Source organism: Ochotona curzoniae, unplaced genomic scaffold (assembly GCF_017591425.1).
Source record: "Ochotona curzoniae isolate NIBS_2020 unplaced genomic scaffold, NIBS_Ocur_1.0 contig_3819, whole genome shotgun sequence".
Classification (NCBI taxonomy): Eukaryota; Metazoa; Chordata; class Mammalia; order Lagomorpha; family Ochotonidae; genus Ochotona; species Ochotona curzoniae.
Window position 1 is genome coordinate 55,715,324 of NW_024466004.1, and position 10,531 is coordinate 55,725,854.

Consider the following 10,531-nt stretch of genomic DNA (forward strand, 5'->3'; position numbering starts at 1 on the left):
TTTATTTACTCAAAACCCCTCTCAAGCTTCTACACAAGCAACTAATTGTTCTATTTTTTACTCAAGACTAAGGGGGCATGTACAGACATTTGGTCATTCCATCTGCACTTCAAGGCTAAGCAGGTGCCCCTAAAGATAACTCTGCAAAATACTGTATTCATATTCTTCAAAGCAAGCCATTCTTCAACAGTAACCATGGAGCAACAGCCAGGACTCCAAGGCCAAGGCACATGTGATAACCTGCTAATCAGTAGTACATTCCTGCCACATTTCTATTTCTACAATTCACTCATTATTTAATGGGAAAATAGGTTACAAGGGAAAAATCTAAAATCTAAAACAAAAACTTCAAATATTAAATCTCCCTACAACTATAGACCCCTATAACCCCATAAGCAATAAAGCAATAATCAAAAGCATTTTTCTTTAATAAAAGCATCCTTAATTCCTCTAGCTAAAAATTACAAAAGCAGCTAAAACAATTACATTTTCTATACTCCTAAAAATTGCAAAGACAAGCTAGCCTTTGAGATAACAATAACTGTATTTATTGCCATAGCAGTTTCAGCTCTCACTCCCATCACTTGCATTAGTTTGTAAAATTCTTATTAAGCCATTTCCCAGAAGGCATGCTATATGTCTGGGCCAAATTCTAAGGCAATGGTTAAGTACCCAATAAGGTGTCCAAAAATGACATGGGCTTAATTGTGCTCCTGTGTGTAAATTATGAAAGGCCCACTCACCAAGACATTATCAGTGACATTAACTCTCAAGCTCACATCAGTGGCAAAAACCATCTCGCAGGGGCAAATAATAATGCCTCAATAGATTACAGAATTCTTAGTGGGGTGCTTGAGTGTCCATGCAGCCAGGGGGTGAAACAGCATCAGGGTGGTCAGAGAGAAATCCGCTGGGCCCTGCCAAACAGCTGGAAGCTCCCCCGGACCCTGCCAAGCAGGGGAGTTGTTCTCTTCACACCTTCGTGCCATCCACACCTATTGCACGGACCCCAGCAGGACTTGTTAAACAAGCATAGATAACTAATGCAGATGGAATAGGGGGATTTGTGCCTTGCTCTTGACTCTGTACATCCAGGTTGAAAGCTGTAACTGTTTCATTCAATTGTAGCTGGTCTATTTCTGCTCCAGATCCATTCTGCAGGTCTAGCTTCGGACCAGGAAGTCTATACAGTTTATTGCTTGTGAATGGACTTAGAATTCACCCACCCACAGAAGAGAGCTGAGGATGTGACTCTCAGAAACCTACCTGTAGGTTTGCTAAGCTGCCTCAGGTCCTCCTGGCACGTTTTGCCGTTTTATTCGTAGTAGTGATGTGTGGCCAGCAGACAGCAGATCCCATTTGGGACCCAGAGATTTGGGGGTGGGCCCTAATCTCACAGTCTTTGTCTCTCAATTTCCCCTAGTCAGCATTTTCCTTGTTCGGCTGATTCGGAGGACATGGCTGCTGTCTCCTGGAGCCCACTGAGAGTCCCTGCTCTGAGCCTCCTCTCTGGAGACAGGCCTGCCAGTGATGCAGCTGATTTTCTGCCAAGGGCCTGCCTTACTGCTTGGCGTGGGGACCGGGAGTCTAGTGCATCAGCCAGCGGCTCCAGTGGCTCGGGAAGTGTGCATGGCGTAAAGGACTGTCCGTCTGGAAGGAGGAGATGTGCAGTGGGTTTTTCTTGAAGGACAGGGCACATGATAGAGATAGTGATCTCTTGGAAAGAATTCTGAGCTCAACATTCTAGGAGATGGAGTTTGTTTTTTGGTTCTTTTGGAGTGGGGCAGGGCAGGATGCCAGCTGAGACACTGTTTCAGTTCCCTAATGCTAGGAGCATATTTTACCCTTTAAAAAAATCCATATAAACTAGAACATATATATTTTATTGTAAAATAAATTTATTTAGAGGCAATCACACACACATAGCATACTCCCATCTGCTGATTCATTCACCAAATTGCTACCACAGTTTGTTGCTAGAATCAAAACCAGGAGCTGGGAACTCAGTGCATGTGTCCCACGTGGTGGCAGGGACCCTGATACTTGAGCCAACACCACTGAATCCCAGGATTCTCAGGAGCTGGGAGCTGGAATCAGGACCCGGGGGTGAGAACGGAACTGAAGTACTGCAACTTGGGACTTTTCTCCCAACACTCCTAGGAGGAGCTCTGACAAGCTCTGGAAAGCCTCCCGGAAGTTACAACCACCGCCACCATTCTGCTCCTCAAGCCACTGGTGCCGCCATCCTTATTATTTAACAATTTTGAGTGAGAAGCGTGTTATTTCAAAATTGTATCTGAATATAGGTAGTTTTCTTTAGAATATTGCCAAGGTGACCAACCTGATTCACTAGCATATGAGGGGGCCCGGGGCAATAGTGTAGTGGTTAAAGTCCTCAGCTTGCACCCCGGGATCCCATATGGGCGCTGGTGCTTCCTATCCAACTCCCTGCTTGTGGCCTGGGAAAGTAGTCGAGGACAGCCCAAAGCCTTGGGACCCTGCACCCATGTGTGAGACTTGGAGGAAGTTCCTGGCTCCTGGCTCTGGATCGGTGCAGCACCGGCCGTTGCGGTCACTTGGGGAGTGAATCATTGGATGGAAGATCTTTTTCTCTGTCTCTCCTCCTCTCTGTATATCTGACTTTGCAATAAAAATAATTAAATCTTTAAAAAAAAAATAGTATATGAGGACTTTTTAAAGGCCTCTGGTGTGCATGGACTGAAAATTTTAACACCAAAATGAAGTCATTGTTTAATTCCACTTTCCAAGAACTTTAAAAAAAATGTCCTCCTACCATTTATCCCATATTTGTATTTAAAGTACAGTGGACAAGTACAGCAGCTGAATTGGATCACTCATTCATTTACCCAGCGGTTACTGAGTGAATAGCTTCCCCAGTGTCTACAGCAGCTGAGAGAGAACCCAAGCCTTACAAGGCAAAGAGATTCAATAAATCACAGGACATGCTATAACTCCACTTAAAATTCTCCAAAACCCAGAATTCTCTGGATGTGCTTTTATTCAACAGAAGTCATTTCCCTTCATAAAGCCCTCTACTTGAAAATATGCAAAGATACCAACATTTCATGAAAGAAATCATTGAAAAGACAATCAGTGGGTCCTTCAAAGTGATTTCCATTGGCGCACAGAGGAAAGCAGGAGTGGGAATTGCACTGGCCAATACTCCCAGCTGCACATGGTGTCAGGACTCTGGCTCGCCTTCCGGCGGCCCTCAGAGCTCGACACTATATAAGAGCTTTGGTATGTCCTACAGAACTTGTCATCACTCAACCTTTCCACCCAAACTTGCTGCAAGGATCCCGAGCTTGCCCCGGATGGCTTATTCCCCTTCCAGATGCCCCCCTTCCCGTGCTCAGTTTGAGGTCCAGGCAGCTCGTGTTGTGCTCTTGGTCAATGGCTGGGTCAGAACGCACATGGTGCTGTTGCATTTGGGCCATGTGGCCTGTAGTGGGAGAAAAGCAACTACAGGCAGTCTGGAGTACCAGGCCTTCCTTCGTTTCTTGTTAGGCAGAGTGGTGGGGGGGCTCCCATTTTCTTCCTTGCCCCCCATTATTTTTTATTGTGGTAAAATACAGAGAACATAAAATCTATTATTCTCACCACTTTCAAGCACACCATCGTGTCCTACTGAATGCATACCTGAAGTACAACCACCACTGCCATCCATGTCCAGAACTCTTTGTCACATAAAGTTGAAACTGTGTATCCATTAGCCAATAACTTCCCCTGCATTTTTTGTTCTATCTTCTCTTATTTAAAATATCAAATCAGAGATGAATGTTTTGTCACATTAAGATGTTGCATGCCTAGAGGTTGGTTCTTCGTCATAGCAAGTTAAGCCTGTACTGTAACATCAGCATCCCATTTGGGTGCAGGTTCGTGTCTCAGCTGCTCCACTTCCAATCCAATTCCCTGCCAATGGCCTAAGAAAGCAGCAGAAGATGGCCCAAGCCCTTGGACCCCTAGCCCCATATGAGAAACCTGGAAAAACCTCCAGGCTCCTGGTTTTGGACTGGCTCAGCCCTGGCCATTGTGGCCATTTGGGGGGTGAGTCAGCAGAAGGATGGTCCCCATCCCTGTCTCTCCTCTCTGTAACTCTGCCTTTCCAATAAAAATAATTTTTTTAAAAAAAGATGCTGTATGCCATTTTGTAGTACCTAGGTTCAAGTTCAGGGTCCATTTCCTGATTGTAGCTTTCAGTTGATGTTCAAGGACTTGGGTCCCTGCCACCCACCTTGTTGACCTGGATAGCGATCCTGGCTCCTGGCTTTGACCTGGCCCACCTCTGTTGTGGACACCTGGGGAGTGAACCAGCTGATGGGTGCTCTGTCTTTCTCTCTGCTTCTCAGCTGACAAACTTGTAAATAAATAAATAAAACATCATATCACGTTATGCTCCATGTTTGGTAGAGCAAACTGCTTTGGGTGGGTGAAACAGTGGGCTGGTGGCTGGAACAATGGGCTTGGCCAGCCCTGTAATTCTTACTCAGTACTGAAGTGACCCATATACATGGACCCGGGCAAAGCACTCACTGCAGCCAAGGTAGAAAACCCAGAATGAGAAAAGAGAATGCACCTGCTTGGAGTGCTGTTTCCTCCTTGTCTTGGTTCCATAGGGGCTGATTTGTTTGATTTTGTTTACATTTTTGCTAGAAGTGACACGGGTACACCACAAGCCACTTATAAACATGCATGTTGTGAAATCTGCCTTCTCAGCTGAGAAACAAGGCAGCCAAGACACAAAAGATATTATATCACCTGGGACACCAGCAGTCCAAATCAAAGTGCTAAGGTTTGAGTCCCAGCTCCACTCCCATTTCCAGCTTCTTGCTAACGTGCACCCTGGAAGACAGCAGCTAACAGCTCAGGTCTGTGGGACCTGCCATTTGTGTGGGAGAGCAACCCCACTTGAGTGTCTGATTCCTGGTTTCTGCCCGGCTCAGCCCTGGCTGTGGCAGGCATTTGGGAAGTGAATTAGCAGATGGCAGATCTCTCTCTTCCTCTATGTGTGTGTGTGTGTGTCTTTTTTCCCCTCAGCCTTTTAAATAAAAGAAAAAATTAGTTAACTTGAAAAATAGGAGAAGTTCAAATGCCTGTCAGTGCTTGGGACTATGTAATGCAACTCACTCAGCAAACATTTTAGAAGATAAGGATCATTGGAGAAAATAAGTATTCTCCCCAGAGTCATCTTCTATGATGTTATTGTAGTAGACAGGTTTGTTGTTGAACAAGAAAGCGTACCTGATTTCTAAATGCTGAGTGGATAACAGGTCCGACTGTAATGGTCGCACTGAAGTGACTATGTCCTGATGTCTGATTCACAGCCCACCAGCCAAGACCCCAACGATAGGCGACCCTCATTCACCTCCCACCCCTACCATCTACGGGCCAAAGCAGCCACTCAAGACAAAGTAAACAACTTGTTCCCCAAGCGCTGCACCTTCAAAAGGCAGGAAACCAGCTGCTCAACTAGATCTCGCCCAAGAGCTCAGCGACCACACTTGTGGTTTCCAAAGAAGATCCCCTTCTCTCAGGGAACAGTTTGTTCTGTCCCAAGGCGCACAACTCAAGTCAGCAAATATTTACTGCTTCCTGTTCTGTTTCCAGTTTTGCTGTGATTGGCATCACCCTGTTCTCTGCCCCACCTAGCAGGGGACATGAGACCTGGGTGCGGAGTCCCACACTCGAAGAGCATCAGATTTCACTGTAGACAAGGAAGAAAGGGGGCCGGGGGAGAACAGGTGGGCAACTGCTTGGGGCTACCGGGGTAACCAAGCCCCTGCTGTAGCAGCTGGTTGCCTGCACACCTTCTTTTTCTTACCTGGATTCATACATGTGCCAGCTGAGCCCTTCCACTCTGTCCTCCATGCCCAGCTTGTCCCTCTAGGCCTAGAGAACACATCCATTGCTGTTCACCTTCGTTACTGGCAGTATTTGTGCAAGAGAGGAACTTAGAACAGATAGACATAAAACCTATGTGAGCAAGACCCCATTAGTATGTGTCAGGAAGGCAGGGTCTCAGCCTCCCTCCCCTCCCCAGGCCTACTAGATCCAAATCTGCCATATAAGATGCTGAGTAGGATCCTGAGCACCTGGAAGTTTGAGAAGCACTGGCTAAGCCACAAAAAGGTACTGCAAACCATTCCTCTGGAAACAGAATTTAGAAACATTATCTCGATACAAACAACTCCCAGATCCATGCCTACAAGGAGTCTTTGCTAAGTTCACAGAAAATGCATGCTCTAAAAAGTCTATGCATGGATTTCAAAAAGCTTTTACATCAAAGTAAATTTTTTGAGGTACCTGTGTATTTATGAGACTTTTAAAAAAATACTCCAGGTAAAGTCACATTTCTCACTATGATCTTTTCTTTAAAAGATTAATTTTTGATATTATTTACATAGTTAACAAGGATGCAAGCCCATGAGGACCACTGATTAGGGTGGGGTGCGTTGAGGCATGGCGAAGGTGGGCACACAAATGCCTTCCAATTTCCCCTTCTTCCCTTTTCTCCTGTACCACCATGACCTCTGACAGTGGCATGTGCATCAAACCTAGTGTTCTACTTCCTCCCTCCTAAAGCACTCAGCCACTCACGGTCCTGCCAATGTAAGCCTATTCCATGGCGATGAGCAGAATTTGATGAAAAGGATTGGAGTCCCTGGGCTTTAGCCAAAAGCTCAACCCTGGGGCTGGATTCGGGAAGCTAAGCCTGGCCAAACCCAGGGTTTCTTTTCTGGACACAGAAACACATCATCCAAACAGGAAGGTTGGAAGAAGAGATTGGAGCAGGCACTCCTTCGCTCTCTGTCTCTCCTCCTCCTCTCTGTATATCTAACTTTTCAATGAAAACAAATCTTTAAAAAATAAGTTAATTTAAAAATAGGAGAAGTTCAAATGCCTGCCAAAAAAGTGTAACTTCTCATGGGAGCCACTCATCCCAATATCCTTAGCTCCACCTCCAGGAGGCCCCACTTGCGACCTCAGGGCACACTGTCCCATGCTGTCCTGGCTGTCCTTGGCTGCCACCAGCTCCTGACTCACAACCTGTCAGGGGAGTCTTGCTCTTCCTTCTCTGGGTTGTAAGGTTCTCCCAGGTGGCCCTAACAGGTGCACATGGGCATGTGGTGGTCACCAGGAACAGGAGATTTGTCCTCTGCCAGCAGAACAGCCCCTTCTGAGCTTGGTTTTAACTTTTTAAAGCTTTTAACTTGGTCAGTTTCACCTGCCTCCTAAGCACCTCACCTGGTTATTTAGCTGCCGAGTTCTCTATCTGGCAGAGTGGTACTTACACCCAGGCTTCTCAAGCATCCGTGTTTTTTGTTTTTGTTTTTATTTTTGTTTTTTTCCCCCGAAACACTTGGAAATCCGCAATTAAAGGGTGAGTGAGGACAGGCATTTGACCTAGCGGTTGGGAGACTCATCAGACAGTTCCCATGCCGGTGCCTGGGTGAGATGCTCACACCAGGCTCCCGATTTCCATTTCCAGGAGGCAAAAGGTGAAGGTTGAAGTAATTGGGTTCCTGCATTCTACATGGGAGGGCTGGTTTGCATCCTCTCTTTGCTCTGGGCCCTGGCTTAGCCCCAGTCTTCACAGGCATCTCAGGCAATGAACCAGCAGATGGGTGCTCTCTGGGCTGTCTGCCTGAGTCTCTCCTCATAGATCTGCCTTTGAAACAACCACTGAGCTTTTACTTTCTTATGTGAGGACAATGCTCCTGGCCTGAGTTTAAGAAGCAAAAATCTCAGATGTAATGAAATCAGACCTCTATTTCTTCCCTCAACTGTTCCACTTTGTTCCATAGTTCCTTAGGTGTATGTTCTTCCCGTCTGGTAACTCTCTTTGCAAACATTCCCGTGTCGACAAACCCTCTTAGAATGTGGCACTAGCTCAAGAACATTCCTCTTGCATAGAGCAACCTTATAGCAGAGCATCACCACGCCTTGGTCTGGTTGGTTGCAATGAGGTCAGCATCTTTTTAAGGCACAGAGTGGCTCTCAGGATGGATTTGGAGCCTATGGAAAAAATTTCTGATGGCTTCTCCCAACCCCTCCTTTACAGAAATGCACATACGTTTCTGGTGACAAGGGAGAGAAAGTAGAACAAAGTAATTCATCCTCTAAAGTCATAGCCACATGCGGTGACACTCTTTAAAGGGATTCGACCAAAATAGTCCCCTATGATGTCTTTCTGTGAGAGCAGATGCCTGATGGTGTTGTTTTAGGGCTCCTGGCAGGCTGGTTGGGGACAGGGACACCATCTACTAGAGCACTCAGTGTCATCACTGCTTCTCCCACTCATCTTGAGGCTTCCTATGCAAACGAGACGCACAGCTCTGGGTTCTGCAATTCCCATGACTTGAGCCTCCAGGGCTTTGGGGTCACCTGACTTTTAGCAGTTCTATTTTTCAGAGTGATTAGGGCCTGGGGAAGGGCTCATAAGGATAATAAGGATCACAGTTTCCAATCTCCCCTTGGCAATGAAGAAGGAACCCAGCTCGGAGCTGCAGATACCTGCTTCAAATGTGGCTGCTGTCCCCTCGAGAGAAGACGCGAACAGAGCTGTTTCAGATTCAGCTTTATCTAAGGCTGCAGGACCACAGCCACTGCATTCTAGATGAAGTGTGCCAACCCTGCCAAACGCATATGGTGGAGAACCAGGTTCACACCAAGAGACAGCCTGCACATGCCATCATAGAGACTGAGAAACCAGGGAAATCCCAGGATGAGCTGGCCAGTATTTTGTCCCTGGCTTCAATCCAGCCATGTGGGCAACTGGGCATGCGGCCTCTGGAGCTTAGCCGACACAATGCAGTATTGTTGGATTCCCATGGGAGATTCTAAGAGCTGCAGTTGGCTGGTGGGACAGAGGATGTGGGCCCACAGGGTTGGGCCTGCCTTCCCAGGGTGTGTCTTGGCAGAGAACTTGTGTTTCTCAGGACTGTATGTGGACCATCTGAAGGGACACGTGCAGTTGGACCAACTTAGATGCCTTTTATGGACACAAAGGGGCTGCTGCAGAAAGGGTCTTCAGATTCATCCCCATGGGTCCTTGTCAGGGACAGAGCAGGTCACAGATGGTGGCATTGCTGAGAACTCAGCCAAGAGTCTTTGAGGTGAAGAATCAGCTTGAAACACCCGCAAGAACCAAACTGGTGTGATGGTAACTCACAGGAGCATTCCTGGAACAAGCGTTCTCCTGCCCCTTGCCTTTCCCCCTTCCTCTACTGCAAAGGAGTCTGAAATAAAATTGGCATCACAGGGTGCGTGTGGGAGGAGACATTAGCCATGTCCTCCTGGCCTGCTGTGGGCAATTGGCCTGAGCAAGTCTGAGCTGGGAATGAGCAATAGTTCTGTTTAGGAGTCAGATTTAAATGATGGTCATCACATTGACACACTGACCTGGGCATATTAATTATTGACTGGAGGACATTTTGCAACCTGAATCAGAAAAATCAAAGGGATTATGATTTCTTTCTTTCTTTCTTTCTTTCTTTCTTTCTTTCTTTCTTTCTTTCTTTCTTTCTTTCTTTCTTTCTTTCTTTCTTTCTTTCTTTCATCCAGGGAATAATCCAGGGAAGGACCTGGAGGAACTAACTCCATAGGACACATTTTAAAGCGCACAGGAGACATGAACTGTGGCTTGGTGAGGTCAAGTTGCCTGTGGGTCATCATTTGTTCCTTGCAACAAGGTAGTGTCCCTGGTCCCTATCCTGGAGGGTGTGATTTTCATTATTTATAGGGATCACCCTGGTCCTTAAAACCCATCCTAAGCTCATGCATTTGTTTTTTTCTAAGACAAAACCTCAGGCAGCACCAAGAAGAGAAAAAGACCCAGCAGCTGTTTGCAGAACAGCCATGGTTACAGGGCACCACCCTCACTTTTTTGAGCTATCCTCATAGCAACCACATAGTTTTCAGAGAAAGAGAGAGAGAGAGAGAACACAAAACAGGCACCTTTTCTGCTACTCTGCTTGGTGCAGGTGTCTTCATGCTGCGGTCTCTGCAAACCCCTACTGCAAAGAGCTGTGAGCTGTGTTGGGAAGGAGCCCTGCCATTGGTGGCTAGCCTGTTGCATAGACAGCACAGTGGCAAGGTTGTCTATGTGACCCCATGGCCTTCTTCCTGGCTGCTTTCTCATTCTGGGTGACTCTGTGGCTGAAGGACAAAAGGACCTCAGCCTCTGGGTGTTTGCCTTGTGATGAAAGGGAAAGCTGAAGTCTCACCAGAAAGCGCGTATGATATATGAGCCCAGGGAAATTCCTGCAGTCAGGGACACTCTGCTGAACTTTGTCTTCACACAGGGAGGCAGCTGAAATTCTGAGCAGGACCGACATTGAGGATTCTTCAGTTCCAGGTTCTTGAGCATTTCTGAGTTCCTTCTGAGTGTTGAGTCCACAGATCTTCACTCATGAATGGCAAATGGCAAGAGCTTGAATTAGAGACATGCTTGCTGTCACTGAACAGATGTTAATGACATTGGCTGAAAGGCTAGAGTGTCCACTCTCAG